Source organism: Lygodium microphyllum, chromosome 28 (assembly GCF_053477565.2).
Source record: "Lygodium microphyllum isolate KBCC chromosome 28, Lygodium_microphyllum_v1.1.10, whole genome shotgun sequence".
NCBI classification, from domain to species: domain Eukaryota; kingdom Viridiplantae; phylum Streptophyta; class Polypodiopsida; order Schizaeales; family Lygodiaceae; genus Lygodium; species Lygodium microphyllum.
The window spans coordinates 116,250,209-116,269,244 of NC_141162.1; positions in this window are offsets into that span (position 1 = coordinate 116,250,209).

Sequence of the window (19,036 nt, forward strand, 5' to 3'; positions counted from 1 at the left end):
GTTTGATTGAAGCAGTGTATGTTAATGCCATTGATGCTTCTAATTTATGAGCAATTACAAGAGGTCAAAAGGCTGAAGATGGAGATAATGATAATGCAAAATCTATTGAGATAGCCCCTAAAAAAGATGATAAGGGCAAGCAAATCCTCAATGTTGATGTACAAGGTGGTCCTTTGAAGGCTGTCGATGTCAAAGAAAACCTAAAGAAGGAGTTGACAAAGAAGAAATGAAGGCCAAGAAAGAGGTGCCTAAGCCTATGAAGAAACCAAGAGAGCGGATGGTTTGGTAGAAGAAGAGAGCTATTTCTAACTTTTAGGAATTAGATCTAGCAAGATCCCTTTGTGAGGTCAAGCTTGATATTGACCTCCTATAGGTAATTAAAATATCCTCATGAGTATGTAAGGAGTTTTAGAAGATCCTTTGCACTGGATATATTATTGAACCCTTGGATATAGCCCGTGTTGGTGATGACTAGTTTGACATGTCGAAAAACATTGCCCAAGGGTGCCAACTTATATTGATAGTATATTGGTGGATGATGCCATTGTGGATATAGGATCCTCCTAGAGAGGCTAGGATTAGAGATCCAAAAAGATGCTTCCACAATTCCAAGGATGGCTAATGATAGTTGGAGACAACCAGAAGTTTGTATGACTAAAGTTTATGTAATCATTGTGCTAATGTTGAATGTATCATGGACTTTGGTGTTATTAGGAAGGACATGGATATTGCAATCCAATTGTCAAGTTGACATATTGATTAGTTGTTTGATATTTAGCAGAGGTGCCAAATGATTTATAATTAATCCTTACTTGGAATCACCTCAAAGCAAGAGATATCCCATATCCTCGACATAATTGGATGTGCTAGAGGGGCCTTTTGCTAGTGAGATTTCATTAAGTGATAAATTAAGAAAGTATTCTACCACAGAAAATGTTTACCACGTAACTCTAAATGAGTCTATAAAAGCTCAGGATAGAATAAGAGATGCATAAGTTATAGAGATAGAACTTGGTTTGTTGAATGATTCGTGACCAATCAAATTAGGATCTATGCTCAACATGGAAGAAAGGAAGGTCTATGTGTCCTTAATCCAAGAATTCTATGATATACTCACATGGAGTTATGATTAATTGAGCATTATTCCCCTCAATTCAGCTATGCATACTATCCCTCTAAAAGAGGGAAGTGGACATGTCCGACAGAGAGTGAGGCACATGCCTTTTGAGTTAGGGAATGGGCTATTGCGAAGAGTTACAAAAATTACATAAGGCTAGCTTGATATTTTTTGTGTAAGACACGGAGTGATGTTCATCGGTGGTTATTAGGAAGAAGAAGAAGAATTTGATCTGGCTTTGCATTGATTTTAGAGAGCTAAACAAAAAAAAACTAAAAATTTATGATCTATTGCCATTCATTGACCGACTAGTACGTAGGGATATATACTCCTTTATGGACTATTTTGATAACTACAATCAATTGGCCATCACAAAGAAAGATAAGTTAAAGATGACATTCATAACCGTGCTTGGAAGCTTTGCATATCATATGATAGCCTTTGGATTATGTAATGCACCAAATTCTTAGCAATGCATAGCCAACAAAACCTTTGGTGACATTATCCCAAAAGAGCTAAAAGTTTTCATTGATGATGTGGGGGCAACTACCAGAAGGGGTAGATAGTTAATAATTTTGAGGAAATGTTTTGAGCACTATAGCCAGTTTTGCACTGCTCTCTAAATCCAAGGAAATATGCCTTTAGAATTCCCTACGAGACCATGTAGTTAGTTTGGTCAGAATAATGACTGATCTTGAAAATATTAAACTTGTTGTCACTACAAGTCCATTGTGAAACCCTCAGTAAGTACATAGTTTTCTATCATTAGTCAAATATTATCGACAATTCATTAATGCAGTAACAGAAAGGACATTGCTATTGATAAATTTATTATCCTGCAACTGTTTATTTTTTTGGAGTGATACATGCAAAACATCCTTTGAGAATGTGACGTAAGAATTGGTGAGAGTGCCAGTCTTGAAAGCACCTAAAAGAGGTGAGACATTCTATGTGTTTTTGGCAACCACAATGTATAGTATCAACTACTACTTAGCTTAGATATGGGATGAGAAATAATACCACCGAATTATGTTCGCGAGTCACAAATTGGATGTGTCTAAAATTAATTATAGTATCAGTTGGTACTTAGCTTAGATATGGGATGAGAAATGGTACCGGTCAATTACATTCACCAGCTCGTAAAAGAGGTGTATCCAAAATTAATTATATGTATATGGAAAAATTGTACCTCAAGATGGTCTTTGATATGAAGAAACTTAGATATATATTTTGTTGTACGAGAAGATATTATTTTATACAAAGGTATAAGAGCTAAGGCTATTATTGAACAAGTTGCAGTCGCTCAATTGCCTAGCAAAGTGGTTAATTCCTTTATAACAATTCCATTAGGAGATTAAGAGTAAGCCGCCAAGATTTCAAGGCATCATAGAGTATCTTGTAGACTTTAGGGAGCCGACTAAAGTTAGCAAAATTGAGGGTCTATTTGAAATAGATTGTACCACCTCCATTGCATCCTGCTATATTGCAATATTGCATTATCTATTCACAAGAGAGACTGGAGCCTCTTTGTCTAAGGTTGAGAAAAGGAAACTTAAATAGAAAGCATTAAGTTTACCTTGATTGTAGGAACTCTATATCAGCACGGAGTGGATGATGTTTATCATGAATGCATTATATGCTTGATAAAGTTTCATTCATCTTGAAAGAGTGTCATGACTCCCCTTGTGGAGGGCACTTTGCTAGCTATGCAAAAAGCCTTAAGATCCAAATATTAGTGGATGTCAATCTTTCAAGATGCATTTGCATATGCAAAGAGATGTGATATATGCCAAATGCATGATAGTAAAAAAATCAAAAGTTTCCATTGACTCATATTATGGATTTATAATCATTCAAGAAGTGAGGCATTGACTTTGTAGGTCCAATTACCCCATCATCCTCTACAGAAAACAGACATAGTAGCAATTGACTATTTTATGAAATCATTAGAAGCACAAGCAATGAGGAAGGATAATGCAAAGGAAACGGATAGTTTCTTCTTGAATAGATAATCTGTCAGTTTGGTCCACCAAAAGAGTTGTTGTTGGGGTGGACCGTAGAACTCCTTTCCTAAATAAGGTGATCAAAATCTTGATTGAGGGTTGGCAGATTAAGCATAATAAAATGGCACCTTACAATCCACAAACGAATGGGCAAGTTGAAAGTACCAATAAGTAGCTTGTGGGAATCTTGTCAAAGATTGCTTTAGAAAACAAACGAGATTGGGATAGGAAATTATATGTGGTTCTATAGGTGTACAACATGACGTTTAAATAAGCTATTGGCCACACCCCATTCAAATTAGTCTAGAGAGAGGAGTGTGTATTACCCCTTGAGATTGAGTTACCTATAATAAGATTCATGATCAACCATTCTTTGGGGGATGATGTTACATTTTTTGAATGATTTATGGCCTTAGCACATCTTGTTGAGCTTAAAATTCACAATTTATTACATCAAGAGATCACCAATCGTCATATAAAACAACTTTATGATATGAAAATGAAGAAGTATACCTTTAAAAAAGAACAACTAGTATTGTACTATGATACATGTAGGGAGTTGTTTCATGGAATATTTGAGCCTAGGTGGAATGGTCCCTACATAATAGTTAGAATAGGTAAAAATAAGTCCATCACATTATTAGCACATTTACAAGGGTAAATTTTAAGAATAAATCTAATCTTAACAAGACTAAGACATGTTATCTATAAGCATATTAATGAGATGAATGCCTCTGCAATTCTATGGCACCATATTAATTTGGAAACATACAAGAGAGGTTAAAAAAGAGTGGATAATCCCCTATTTGTTGCAACCATACCTAGAACAAAGGTACTATTATGGAAGGATTGTTTGGTGGAGCAAAGGGTATAAGGTAATTGAGCAAGAAGATGGGATGTTTGTTTGAAAAATTAAGGTCTTTTTCCATCAATACTCGAGTATCCCGACAAGTATCCCTATAAGTTTCAATAAAGAAGGTGGAATGGAGCACTTGTTTCACCCTCTAAATATATTGAACTTTGATTATCATAGTCACATATAGAGACATTGTCGAGACTGGGTGTGTAAACCCTTTATGGACCTATATATTGTACTTTGATTGAGTGTCCAAGGGTCCCCATAAGAAAGGGAGAATCAAGGTAGTCATTAGAGATATCAAGTATAGAGTCACAATGAAATTAGCTATCTACCTTGGGGTAGGATTTGCTAACAATATGGTAGAATATAAAGCCATGATAACGGGACTGAACGTTGCCAAGACAGGCAATATTTGTCAACTTCTAGTAAAGGGGGATTCGAAATTGATGTTGAATCAACTAAATGTGTTGCACACGGTTGTAATCCCATCCTTCGTATGTATTATTATGCTACTATAGACCTAATCCCTAAGTTTGAAAGAGTGTCTCTTTATCTAGCTCCACGGCATTGGAACCAGTTTATCGATTCATTAGTGAATTATGCTTATGAAGATCTCTTTTTCAACTATGGCCTTGGCTTGGATATATCTCTTGATGATGAGATAGAACGTGGTCAATTATGGGGACTCTTATCTGGTCATGCTTTATATGGCAGGTATTGGCTAGTTTAGATAATGCAAAAAATAAATGCAACCCATCTACCATTATTATCCTAGACCCATAAGCTTATTAGGATGACATGTTATGTAGTCTAGGAGTAGGAGCCCTTTTTTCTCCTTGGAATGGAGTATCTTGCTGTATATCCAGTACCACTCCAAGGGGGGATGTGGTGTAAGCTACTATATTTATTTTTTACTTTAGGCCAAGAGGGCCATGTGTTTGGTCGATGTGGGTGCCTTTGATGGTTCTTTGTTTTAGTACTGCACTAGAAAGATTTGAAGAAATAGCTAGAGGGAGCCAATTGCTACATGGAAGCTTCTTATGGCTAATCTAGGTGGTGCCTTTCCTTTTCAAGTTCTTCTCCCTCAAGCAGAATGTATATGTGTATTTGAGGATATTTCTTTATTTGTGGGGACCAATAATTGAGATATGAAGTCTTAAGATTAGGTTATGTATATTTGGTGAGGTTTGAATAGTTATCTACCTCCTGCGAAGACATTGTTAAGCATACAAAGATCTATCTTAGAGGTAGCCCTAGTGACCCTATCCTCCTAGCCTACCCGAAAGCTAGTTCTAGAAATTCCTTTTAGTTGTGAGGTAGCTAAGGCAGCCTAACGAATAAAATAAGAAAATGATAAATGTGTATGAAATACGTACAATATGGAGATGTGTAAAAAGGGATTATAACTCCTAAAATAAGAGCATAAAGAGAAAAATCAAAAGAGTAGATAGTTATCACCTTGCAAAAGCCCTGGGGACAAATACCAGGGTCGATGCCTTGCCTTCCTAGGGGTAGCATCTAGCCAAAAGAAAATAAGGTAAGAGTGAAAATGAAAATGAGCAAGTAAAAAGGATCTAGTGTCGCCTCACAAGAGCTTGGTAAGTTCTTGAGTACTGAGATTGGGCCAATGCTCTGTTTTCCTTAGCTCACAATACACTCAGCTCTCTTCTTTTTACACATCTAAGTACCAAATAATAAAGAATACAGAATGAAAATAATGGCACTATATATGAGTTCAAGTGGACTAGGCTATAGGAGTACTCACCTAGTAGAAGTTCCTGGTACAGTTGTCTTAGGTCAGATAGACGGGTCACAGACCACAGCACTTTAGGATGATCTCTTTGATAACTCTTTTAACTGTGTTGAGGCAGTTAGTTAGCAACTAGCTCTTGATCTTTTTTCCAAATAATGCTCGGCATATCCCTTATGGAATCCATGCCTTGATCTTTGTGAGAGGGTAGGATGAGAGCTATGTTTTGTGTTACCTTATGTATTTTATTTAAAGCATCTTTTGCTTGCTCTATTTTATTTATGTGCAAATCAATCCGTGAGTTTTAGGGCCTAAGTTTCCCTATTCTGTGGTCGCCAATAAGAGATGTGACTAGGCATTAAAATTGCAGTAAAAAATGAATCATTTGCGATAAAAATGAAGATACATTGAAGTTTTCTAAGAAAAAGAAAGTGGCTCGTAATGTGTTGGAATCATCAATTTTGTCAATCATAGTTTTTTAGATGGCCCATTTAAAGAGATGCAACTTTAGCATTACAAAGCAACTACCTGATCTAGAGGCCAAAAATTTAGAATCAAGAGGGCAAGTCAATAGAAAATGATATCATGAATGTGGTTGTACTTTTAGATCTCAAATCTAAGCTCCTTTGTCTGTCAGATTGTAGTGGGAGCTCATGCTCAACCGCCAAGACCCACGGACCGCTTATTGCTTCAAGTGTTTCAAGCGAGTTCTAATGGCTATCTCTCACCTAGCCGACGCGCCGTCGATCCTACAAGTGTAGTGAGCTTACCTTGATGCCGATGTGAGTAGCCTCCTCCCTCGCACACCTCGCTAGCTCCACGATTCTTGATGCTAGCTCAAGCATCCTCAAGCCTCCTCCATCTCCAAGCTCCATCCTCCATAGCCACGCATGCGAGAAAAGAGAAGAGAAGAGAATAGAAGAGAAGAAGAGAAGAGGAGATGGTGAAGAGCTTCACCTCTTGATCCCTCACTCCCACACACTCACTCCCTCACACTCTCACGCTCCCTCTCTCAAGAGCACACACAAGCAAGAAGAAGAGAAGAAGAGAAGAAGAAGAGAGCCCTTGTTAGCCACACACCAAAGAATGAGCTTCCATTCATTTTTTGAACTTTATATACAAGCCCTAAATCCCATGGGCACCCATCCCTTTTTTACATGATCGGCCATTGTGGCAAGGTCCTTTTTCCATTTCCCTCTTCTAGCCTTATGCCTCTAGCTTATGCCCATCTAATATTTTACAATTGGCACAAGAGGGAGCCTGGTGCACTTTTACAAGAGTTTTCCAAGTTTTTTGAGGCCCCTTTCATTTAAAATTGCACCTTTGGTCTCAGCTTAGCTTTTAGAGGTCGCCTGCGTGTCTTTGCTCTTCTTCCATGCTTTTTCCGCTTTTTCCTTCATTTTCTACCATTTTCCGCCATCTCGACTTGGGGTTAACATTACCCCTCTCCGAGACCGGTGGCAATCCCATGGCACTTCTGTGTTGTTGTAGGGTGGTAGGCACTTGGGCAATGATGGTGTAAAGGGAAGGGCCACATGTAGATTCAGGTGCGTGTGGAAGCTGATGTTTGTTGGGGAAGCCAGATGGATAGCAAGTGGTTGACGGGGGCCTCCGAAGTTGGTGGTTTGCCGCTTGTGTGATGCCTGGAAGGAGAAGGTGCGGTGCTCTTCCTAAGGGGAGTGTCAACCTTACTGTGTTAGTGCAGTGTGCTTGTGCTAGTCGAATCGGGAGGTGGGTCTAACCGCAGGCAAGCCTGGGTGATGTCCCACACTTGAGGACCCCATTTTTGTTAAGGGAGGTGCGGTGCAAGTGGCTTAGGGTGACAGGTCTAACCATAGGCGAGTGTTAGCTCCCTAGGTATGTCCTGCCCTTAATGTGTCCTAAGCATGAAGTGGGGAAGCAAAAAGGGCTAGGGGGTTAGGAGCAGAGCCGGCCGACCGAAGCCACCAGGCACACCTAACTTGAGAACCCCTAGGTGCAGTGATAGTGCTCTATGTGGTGTTTAAGTGCTTCTGCAACAAGTGAGTGCTTGTGTGTTTTTTCTTTCATGTTGTTCTTTTCTTTGCTTTGACTTTCCTTTTCTTTCTTCTTCTTTTTTTTTCTTTTTTTTTTTGGTTGCAGTTGTGGAATGACATCCAGGCCTAATTTTCTTCATCTGAATGAGGAGGGGAAGGGGGTCGGATGGATTTGCTCAAAAATTGGTAGCTTTGCATGTATCCTTTCATATTCACTAGCCCTCATCATAAGACAAGCCATGGCGCAGCTATCAATAGAGTAAGGATCAAAGAAGAGGGGAGGTAGGCCGCGCTCTTGTGGAGTCGAGTCCTGCTTAAGGAGTAGCTTAAGTAACCTAAGGTAATTACAGGTTGTTACAAAGGTGGGGTCAGGGCATGAGGAGAAATCTGCAAGAAAGCGTGTCATAGAATCATCTAGGCTTTCAGAGTTAAAGAGAAGGGCATGCTCGAAGGATACTACATTAGAGTTATAAATAATAGGAAAGTCGTACCGCCCGTGGAGGGTGGCATCAAAATCCACACCTACCCTTTGAGGGTATGCCATGTAGGTGGGGTTGTTCCGCTCGAATGGCAGGGTGTTACAAAATGCCATCCAAGCAAGCATACTGATGTCGCATACTCACCTCCTCCACAGGGGTTGGCTTTTATAGCCCTGTATAGTGTGTGGAACTTCAAAAACTTTGTTCTGCCAGTAATCAACCGCTTCTGTTCCCCAAGAGGTCGGGGTTTTTTCTCACTCTTCTAGCCATCTTTGCCCCAACCGGCCACCAATCGCGATCACCTCATCCATCACCTTGAGCGGCAAGACCCTCCGTAGACTATTGGGTAGGAGAAAACTAAAGGTGAATGGATCCTTTTCTTATTCTTGTCTCTCCCACAATGCCAGTTCTGCGTGGAATCCAGCAAGGATATCATCAAGGCAAGGTGGGAGGGGTGCGGACAGCAGCACGGTTGGTTTGTCTCTCAGTTGTTTCCTGGCTTCCTCTACTAGCTTTCTGCGTCTTTCCCTAGATGCGGCTTGTCTTTCCGCAGATGGGTCCTCCTGTGGTGGCTCTTGAGACTGCAGCGAGGGGGTTTGTGGGACTACATCCTCCCTAAATCGGTTCATGTCGACCTCAAGTTCTGCTTCCTCCCCCTGTCGTTCTCCCTGTGGTGCTTCCTCTTCGAATCCGAGGGCATCAATTTCCTGGGGGGGTTTAGGCCGGCCAACAATAGGTATTTTCGTTGCTCGTCCAAGCTCAGCATAACATCCGCAGGTTGGGGTGGCATCTGCAATCCAGCATGTAAGGCTCTGTGTGCGATACTGAGCTTTCTTTGTGTCACCTCCAACGACTCTCCTTACTCTGAGTGGGTGGTGTCCATGATGGTGTCAAGGAAGACTTTTTTTTGGGCACCGAAGGCCACTTGGGCGGCTTCCGCCTTGCTCTCTACAATGATTTTCTCCTTCTCTACCAGAGCAAGGTAGTGTCTTCACCCTCTTTTCATTATGCACAGTCCACTCCTCTGCTCTCTTGTTCATTTCCTCCATGCTCTCTCCTTGCTTCAGGGTTAGTATCATGAGCCTTTGCTCTTGGTCCTCCAACTCCCCGACCAGTCTCTCTTGCTCTTCTTTTTCAGAGTTTAGTTGGCGCTCAATTTCTTCTTGTTGCTCCTCTATGTATTGTTTCCTCTCCTCATCTCTGGCATTCATCTCGGCCACAAGTGCATCAACTTGAGCAGATTTCGTAATGAGCTCCTGGTATTGCACTATCAGGAGCTTGTGCACTCTTTGCATGTTCACTAGCTCCTGTGTTTCATTCTCGAGCTGCTGTCTCCAGTGCTCCTCCCTGTCATCCTTAGCCTTGATGGCTTGTTTGAGATCTGCGATCTCCCTTTGCTGCATGGCTATCATCCTTGTTTTATTTAGCTGGAAGATGGCTATTGATTCCTTCTTAGCTACCAACTCAGCCACGGCTATCTTGCGTTCCTCCTTAGCTTTCTCCAATTGGGAGAGCAGCTCGGTGACATACTCGTCGTAGTTAGCCGATGGCGGCATCGTTTGTGGATGGGTGAGGTTGAGGCTTCCACCTTCTGCCGTTTAGGATCTTGCCTGGATTCCGCATCAGTAGCTGGCCTCTTTTGTCCTATGGCCATGGTTTCTGTGCTCTGTGTCCCTGGGCCATCTCTTTGTTGATGAAGTATTGCATCCATGCCACAAAATTTGACACGTCAGCACTAGTCGGGATGCTAGGGGTGATGGTGGTGGGTTCAGTGGAAGGCACCAGGAGGGTAGGAATTGGATGAATTGGGGCCTTGCTCTTTCCCGGTACACAGGTGGCACAATCTCTGGCACCTGTGTGCTAGACCCTGGCCCTTCTTCTCTATGTGGGCTCAAGTTTCCCAATTCATCAATTCGTCTTTGTTGCTCGATGGACCGGCGTGTGGCTTCAACCAGGTCCTCTTCCTCCTTCCTTCTTAGTTCTTTCTCTTCCTCATCAGCCTTTCTTCTCCTTTTCTCCTCTGCTTTTCTCTGCTCTTCCTTCTTTTTCTCTTTTTCTTCTTTTTCCTTTCTTTTCTTCTCCTCTGCTTCCTGTTTCGATGCCTTCTTTGCTTTCTGTAATTCTTCTTTCTCCTTCTCTTCCTCCTGTCTCTTCTTCCTCTCTCTCTCTCCTTGACCTCTTTTAGGGACTCTTTCTTTGCCCTTTCCAAGTCTTCTCTCTCCTTCTTTCTGCCTTTGTCATCCTTCTTCTTTCTCTGCGTTGTCTTCTTTTTGGGCTTCTTGGTTGTCTTTTTGCTTGTCTGTTCTTCCCCTTCTTCCTATGTCTCAGTTCTATCGGTGGACCTATCCTTGTCCTGGTGAGGAGGGGACCTTTCTGTCATTTCTCCTTCTCTTTCTTCTGCATCATGTGCTTCCTTCACTACCTCCTGGATGAGTAGTCAAGACACCTCCATACCCGATGAAGGAGGCTTTCTTTCTTTCTGTAGCTTTATAGGATGGAGATTCTCCTCCTACTGGCACACTTCCTAGGGCCAATGCTTTGGCTGCCTGGTCGATCGTTTTTCACACATACCCGTTCCAGTCCACTTCATCTAGGGTATGGGATGCTACATTCTCCAGCACAGGTATGCTAATTCGATGCATCAATGAGTTGTAGCGTTGGTTGGAGAAGAGCACATGTATCAGCTTTGCTTGCATCCTGGCTTCTGCGTCGGGGATATCTTGGATGCTTATGCCCTCATTTGTGAGCACATCTTCCCTCTTCATTTTAAGCATGGCATAAACATCCATTTTTTGTTTCCTCTCCGTCTTTGGCTCCAACCCCAAAGCCTTCTCCACCAAGGCTGGGTCTAAGTGGACCTGTATCTACTTTGTATTTTCTCCTCTGCCCACCGTCACAGTGCCACATTCTTGATCTGGGTTGTATGTTCTGAGAAACTCCACGCACTTCAAGTGGTCTGGCTCCTGTGAGAACTTTTCAAGATACTTCGTGAGGTTGCATTGTTCAACCACCCTCCTAGCTGCTTCCTCCTTGGCCACCACAACTTCTACGTTGTGGATGGTTTGAAACTTAAGCTGGCTGAAGGCACGGTTCTCTAGGTAGATGCGGTATTGCTCTCTTTCCTCGTCTATGAATGGGAGTCGGTGGGCGCGGTCTTGCTACGACATTTTATGTTCCTGCCATAAATTGTAACTTTCATTAGTGCTTTCCACATATTAATTCGCTGATTGCTGGAAAAGAAAAACTCTATGCTTTTTGAATGAATTCATTAAGAAGCAATGTAGATTTTCCTTTTCAGACTTGGACTTTTTGCCCTTTACTTCAAAGTTTTCATGCCCATTTTCCTACCCCATCCGTTTTTTCATAATATATGTTTATGTTTTTCACTGATTTTGCTTTGATTTACCCCCTTTGATTCATTTCTCGTCTGATTCATTTCACCTTACCCCCTCCCCTTCCATCTTGAGAAGAATCCTTCCTAGGATTGAGGGTCAAAAGATCAAGGGATTTCGGCATGTTGATGGAGGAGTTACTTGTGAAAGAGCCAAGTATAGAAATTTGGATTTTATTCCAATTGATCTTCGGGGTCCAAATCAAAGGGTCGAATTCCCACATGCATGATGTATGTGAGAACATGTGTGCGGAAGTCACCAGAGTCGACATGGCTAGCAATGTGTAACTCTTCCTCAATCAACAAGCAATCGAGGTAGGGGCGTCCTTTGATGTGTTCTTCCATGGGTCGGCCCCGAAGAGTGGTTAACACTCTATACGAGGTGGGTGCGATGTAACTGGGATCATACTCTACAGTTTTGATGGCGTGGCGTTGCTCAACGTTGGTCATTATGTGACATCCTTCAACTTCCCATTGCAACCTAAGAGCATACCACTACCTCAAGAAAGGTGATCCAGTATCAGCGAGTTGTGATAACTCCGTGATTTCTTAGTCAGTGATAGCAAAAGTGGTTCGTGGATCGTATGACATGATAAGGCGCTGTTTGATGGCTTGCTCCTTGGAGATTTCGTTGTTAAGCAACTCAGCAACGGAGCGAGAAGCTTTTCCGAACGCGAATTCAAAGGTTTCCCAAGAGCAAGGCATATTTTTCACTTTAGTTGCAAAGGGTTCTTCTAATAGACCTAAGTCCAAGCGGTCGTAGCTTAGCGCAAGTGTCACGAAAGTGTCATCTAGTCTTTTAATACAATCCACCACGTCATCCCCAGTGTCCTCAACAAGGTCAGCGGCTAGCGCTAAAAAGGATTTTCATTCATAGGAGGGCGTAAGACCGACAGGTGGTTGAGGTTTGACAGAACAAGAGCTTTTGACAACGAAGATGGGTGGTTGGGAGGCTTTGTGAGTTTGTGGTTGGGCCGCTTGGATGTTGAGTGGATTAGGAGCAGCCACGACGGACGCGGGCTGCTGCATTCAGGTTGGAGTTGGGGAGGCGGATTGACTTCGGCGGGTGATGACTCTTGTGACGGAGCCTGCAGCTTGGGCCGGTAGGCTTGTGGGACTCTCTTGGGCCTAGGCGTGGATGAGGCAGATGGTTGTGGTTCAGGAGAGCACTGTGGCTTGTGGTTTTGAGGGTTTATGGAACGCGGTTTGATCAAGCTTGAGGGCGGTGTATGAATGGTGCCTTTGGCGGTGTGGGCCTTAGGGATCCACAGCCAAGTATTTACCTCGTAGTAGCCTTGCACACGTAAGAGGGCTTTAGGGACCCATCTTTGCTTGATCATGTGGTGCTTTCTATGACTACGTCTTGGCCTCCTAGGTTTAGAGTTTTCGGCCTTATGAGGATAGAAGTATCGACTCCTAGGCGGCGGTTGCGACTGCTTAGGCTTCCATTGAAATCTAGGCTGTTGAGCCTTATGTTTTGTTACTGTGGGCTGTGATTCCTGAATTCTAGGAGGTGGCGGCCACGCACTACCCCCTCCTTAGATTTGGTTATGGAGAATTCTATCGGTGTGCTTTGCGGACGGTGATGAAGTCGCGCAGCCCTTGCTAAAAGCTGTGACAATGCAAACGTTGCCTATTGTGAGGTGGATGCGCTGCGACTCATAATCAACATTGTAGTGAGTCTGCTTTTTGAAAGTGCGCCCTAGCAGCGACTCCATGACTGGGTCTTTAGCATTTGGCAACACGTAAAAAATCATTGCGACAGTCTCAGGCTCGATAGAAACGGCTACTTTGCACTTGCCAAGGAGTGCGTAGGAATGGGCCCCATATGGGCTTAATTTAGCATTCGTGGGCTGAAGTGGTGGTCTGCCAAGTTTGGTCTAATGATCATGAGCTAGGACATTGAAGTCTGCTCCCTCATCGATCAAAGCGTTGAAAGTGCATGTTTGTTTTGTAGTGACCGTTATATGGAGGTATGCAGGCTCTACGGCTTCCTCATCCTCGTCATGAATCTTAGTGATTGTGGCCACTCGTACTTTGACAGGAAGTTCTAACATCGAGGGCTCGTGCAAAGGATGGGTGGGAGGGTAGTACTTCTTGACACGACTGCCATTGAAGAAGCCTATTCCCTCACGGGTCTCTGATAGGCGTTCAAGCTCGACCAGGCATTACGTCCATGCCTCCTTCCCTTCCTTTCATTCTTGAAGGGCTATTCTCAGGCTAGGAACAAATAATTATAAGGGTAGGATTGCTTCTGTTCCATAGGTCATCCTGAACGAGGTTCGACCACCAACAGCCGTTTTATAAGCTTTACGGTAAACCCACAAAGCTGCCATAAGCTTGTTGTCCCAGTCGCTACGTGAGGCTGAGACTAATTTGGTCAGGACATTGATGAGAATCTTATTTGTGGATTTTGCCTGACCGTTCGCCTGAGGGTAATATGGTGATGATTTGCGATGGATAATGAGAAAGGTGGACAGGAGATGCGCTATCACTTTGTTGATGAAGTGCGTGCCTTGGTCACTGACCAGTTCAATGGGGCAGTCGAATCGCGAGATCACTTGCTCCCTTAAGAACTTGGCAGTCGTCCTAGCATCATTTTTACATGTGGCTCTTGCCTCTACCCATTTCGTGAGGTAATCCTGTTAGAAATCAAGGTCACCATCAGTGTGTCTTTATCTATGACCGACATCTATGACAGCTAGAGTGTGCAGCTGTTTACATGTGACTACATTAAATAAGTCGGGTTAGTAGTCAGTTAGTGACCTGACTAGAGTTAGTCTGTCTAGTCTACACTTACACTAGGTCACTTTATCTTTGTATTGTGTGTGCTTTTCACTTTAGTGTGTGGAACATGAAGGAATGACCTTGAGAGCCTGAAGGCTCAAGAAAATTGAGTTTCCCTGTCTCTCTCTCTCTCAACTTTGAACATGATATCAGAGCCTTACTTGGTGGACCTCTTGGAGCAGGAGGGAGTGAAGATGATCTGCAATTGAAGACTTGTGTCATTTTTTCAAACAAGCTAAATGCCATTGTAAACTGAAGGTATGCATTGAGTGATTGCCTACTCTATGGGTCAAGCTGCAGGTTGTGGCTTGTTTAGAGCCTTGTGAAGGGGGTATTGAGCACTAGTGTGTGCTCCATCAGCATCAAACTCAGCAAATCGAGTTGCTGGAGCAGAGGACAGATCTGCGTGAACTGCGCCTGTTTGTTGCTATCAGTTGTTGGGTTGCACTTCATCAAATGCTAGTGCATTTGGTCATCAAATGCTTGGTTAGGTCAGGTATGAAGTGCTTTGAGATGGCAAGAGGCAAATGCTTGACCTTGAGCTCTGACATGAGCTGAGATCAGAGTGGGCAGATCTGAAAAAAAAAAAGGGTAGCACTGCTATGTACACAGTATACATGGTATATGCAACACATTGAAGAGTTTTGGAAGCTCTCTAACAAGCCCAAAAGAACTCTTGGAGAATAGGTATATGCTGGAGGTCATATGTACCTGTTGTGATCCATTGCAAGCTATTTTTGGTAACTAAAATACTCAGATGTGGAGCATTTCAGACAGGCTAAAAACTGTCATTTAATATGGACAGCAAGCATTTGTTCTTTACTGAAGCATAATGTGACATTTGGTGACATCTATGAGATGTATGTACTGACATGTGTATGTCAGAATGTTCGTGGGTTGAGAAAAGCATTAAGTACTACTGAATGCTGAAATTTTTGGAGCTGAAGCAAATGCAATCTTGTATTGTTGGCTGAGTACAAATTGCAGAAGTAATGTATGACTTTGCTCATTAGAGACAGACAGTCTATGGTCACTACATAGTCATGCATTGACCTTGTCATACTGGAGCAAATGTATGATTTGGTTTGAAGACACTTTGAAGCAGTTTGGAGCTTGTTATGTTGAATTTTGGTTGACTGCAACCTACAACTAAATTTGTTGACACTTGTATGTGCTGGTTATGCATTGTTCTATGCCTCTATGCTCATGTCTTGACTGCCAAATGTACTAGCAGCTACCTGGGAGATTTTGGAACATGTATGACATGATTACCACTCAGTTTTGGACCTGAAATTGCTGTTGGTTACTCACAATTTACAGTTTTCAGACTGCATGTATGTACCCTGGCAGTGAGGTTACATAAGCTTAAGCTGAAGCAAACACATAGCTTATGTATTGACAGTTATATCTACAGTTGAGACCACTTGTTTGTGGGTTGTTTTGCGGTGCCAGTGGGCTGAAATACCCTATTTTTTTCTGCAATTTAGTGCAGAAAACTGTCATAAACTGCTATGGACTGAACTTGGTCAGTCATACTTATTGGTCTGCAGAGGGTCAGGCACTTGATAGACAGTCTATTGCATCATGGCTAATATACATGGGATTGACAATATCACTCAGATAGTTGGAGAGAAGTTGGATAACAAGAACTTTGCATTATGGAAATTCAGAATGAAAAACTTTCTGGTTGGCAGAGGTTATTGGGATCTATGTACAAGAGATGAGGCTGCTCCTGAATTGCCTGAAGCAAATGCAATAAATAAACAAAAGAAAGCTCACAGGTTAATGGACTGAAAGAGCATGTAAGGTACTGCATTGGTTTTCACTATGTATATCCGATGCTATGGCTATTCAAATCACTGGTTGTGAGTCTCCGAAGGATGCTTGGGATATACTGATGAGAAATTATGGAACCATGACACATGTACGGAAGATCCAGTTGAAACAATAGTTCAATAATATGTCTAGAAATGGCAGGAGCATCTAGGTGTATACCATGGAGATTGAGACCATAGCTGATCAAATTGCTACTATTGGCTCAAGTGTATCAGAAGATGATATGATTGATGTTGCCTTGAATGGCTTAGACAAAGAGTACAAAGCTTTTGACACTTCCATTTCTGTCAGAGAAGAGCCCCCTAGCTGTGAAGAGCTAGTTGCTTTGTTGCTGCATGTGGAAGTCAAACTTGGTTTGAATACAGGTTCCAATGCATCTCAAAGTAGAGACACTGTGTTATACTCTAGCCAGCGTGGCAGAGGATCTAGAGGTCGTGGTTCATTTCGAGGTCATGGTGACACTCGTAATGCTTATGGACAGTAGCAGCAGCAGAGTAATTGGCATGGTGCAAATACACAAGGCCAGCGTGGATCTAGTGGGTTTAGAGGCAGGGGGAGATCACACCGAGGTAGAGGTGGTGGATCTGGTTCATGGCAGTCATCTGATCAGTCCAACAGGGACAAGGACTGCCATTATTGTGGCCGGTATGGGCATATTGCAAAGGATTGTTATAAGAAGCAGGGAGATATGAAGGCAAAGGGCAGACAGCATGGGCACTATGCATCTTCCAGTGGTGCTCATGATGAGCCAGTTGATAGATTCTTTGCCATGCAGCATGTATCTAAAAATGTATCGAGACATGATAGAGATGACAGATGGTACATTGATTCTGGACCGTCAAACCACATGACACCGCATGGAGAGTGGTTTGATGAGATGGTTGCAGGTACACATGGTCATGTATGTACTGGGGATGACACCCAACATGACATAAATCATAAAGGGATTGTTCCTCTTATGATGCCTGATGGCAAAAAGAAAGGCATGCATGATGTATTACATGTACCAACCATAACAAAGAATCTATTGTTTGTGGGTCAAATGGCAGAACAGAATTTGCAAGTGAGGTTCAACAAAGATGGGTGTTTCATTGAGGAGTATGGAAATGGCTCCAAGTAAATTGCCAAGGGCAGAACGGATGGCAGGTTGTTTACATTGGATGCGACCATTCTGGGACTCAAGGCAGCCATGTTTGCTCATGATGAGAGTGCCATTCGGGATGTAGAGATTTGGCATAAGCGGATTGGACATGTCAATGTACAAAAGCTGAAATCTATGCAGCAGAAAGAAGTAGTACTTGGATTACCTAAATTCAAGTATAATGATTTTGGTCATGTATGCCCTGCATGTTAGTTTGGGAAGCAGGCACGGTTTCCTTTCATGAGACATGTAAAAAACAGCACTAGGCCTTTACAGTTGGTGCACTCTGATGTCTGGGGTCCTTCACATAATGCTTCTTTTGGTAGTGCACGGTATTATGTCTCATTCATTAATGATTTCAACAGGTACACTTGGCTTTATATTTTGAAGCATAAGGATGATGTGTTTGATGCATTCAAAGACTTCAAGAAACATGCTGAAAATGAATTGGGCTGTTACATATCATGCTTGAGATCAGATGGAGGAGGTGAATATGTCTCAAACTACTTTGACAAGTATCTTGCTAAACATGGGATCAGAAGACAGCTCACACGTAGTTATACACCACAGCAAAACAGTGTTGCAGAGAGGAAAAACAGGGTTTTGATGGAGTCAGCTAGAGCTATGCTGAATGAAAAATGTCTGCCAAATGGTTATTGGGCTAAAGCAGTGGTGACTACTGTCTATGTGTTGAATCGAACCCCTACAGTAGGGATTCATGATGTCACTCCGTATGAACGGCTGTATGGTCATAAACCTGATATTTCACACTTGAAGGTATTTGGCAGCATTGCATATGTACATATACCGGACGAGAAGAGGAAGAAATTGGATCCTAAGGTAGTGAAAAGTGTGTTTATAGGATATGCATAGGAACGGAAAGCTTATAAGTGTTATGTACCTTCTACGCATGAGACACTCATAAGCAAAGATGTGGTATTTGATGAGTTAGCATCCTGGTATGGGAATCTTGTTACAGTGCCTACTGATGGCTCACCCAGTATGCTGAAAATACTCCTGCAGAGAGTACTTCCATGAGTGGTCAGACAGGTGATGTATCATCTACAATGAGTCCTTGGACAGGATGATTACGAAGTCGCACTACTGCATCCATTAACACAGATATGTCAGTGAGGGGGAGAACAGATAAGGGAAAAGAAAAGGTTTTTGAAGATGTAACAGGTCCACTCACTGCAGGTTATGATTCATCTAGCAGTGACAACTTAGATAGTGAATTGGGGATTCCGTCTGTTATGATGCCAGGTGCTAGACAGAGCCATTATGTGCTGCCTCATGAGAGGCAAGCTCACTGTGAGCCACAGCTCAGGAGATCAGAGAGGGTCAGACGACATGTTAACATGTATACTTACACTGGATATTCATCCCATCATTATGCTTATATGACGAAAGTAACAGGTTTTAGAGAACCGAGTAAGTTTGATGAGGCAGTTTGCAGATGAGAATTGGCGTGCTGCTATGGATGAGGAATATTCAGCTTTGGCTGAAAATGGTACATGGGATTTGGTACAGTTGCCTGAGGGAAAAACACCTATTGGATGCAAGTGGGTGTATAAGGTAAAATGTAAATCAGATGGATCATTGGAAAGATATAAGGCCAGGCTAGTTGCAAAAGGGTATGCACAGCAGTATGAGCTTGA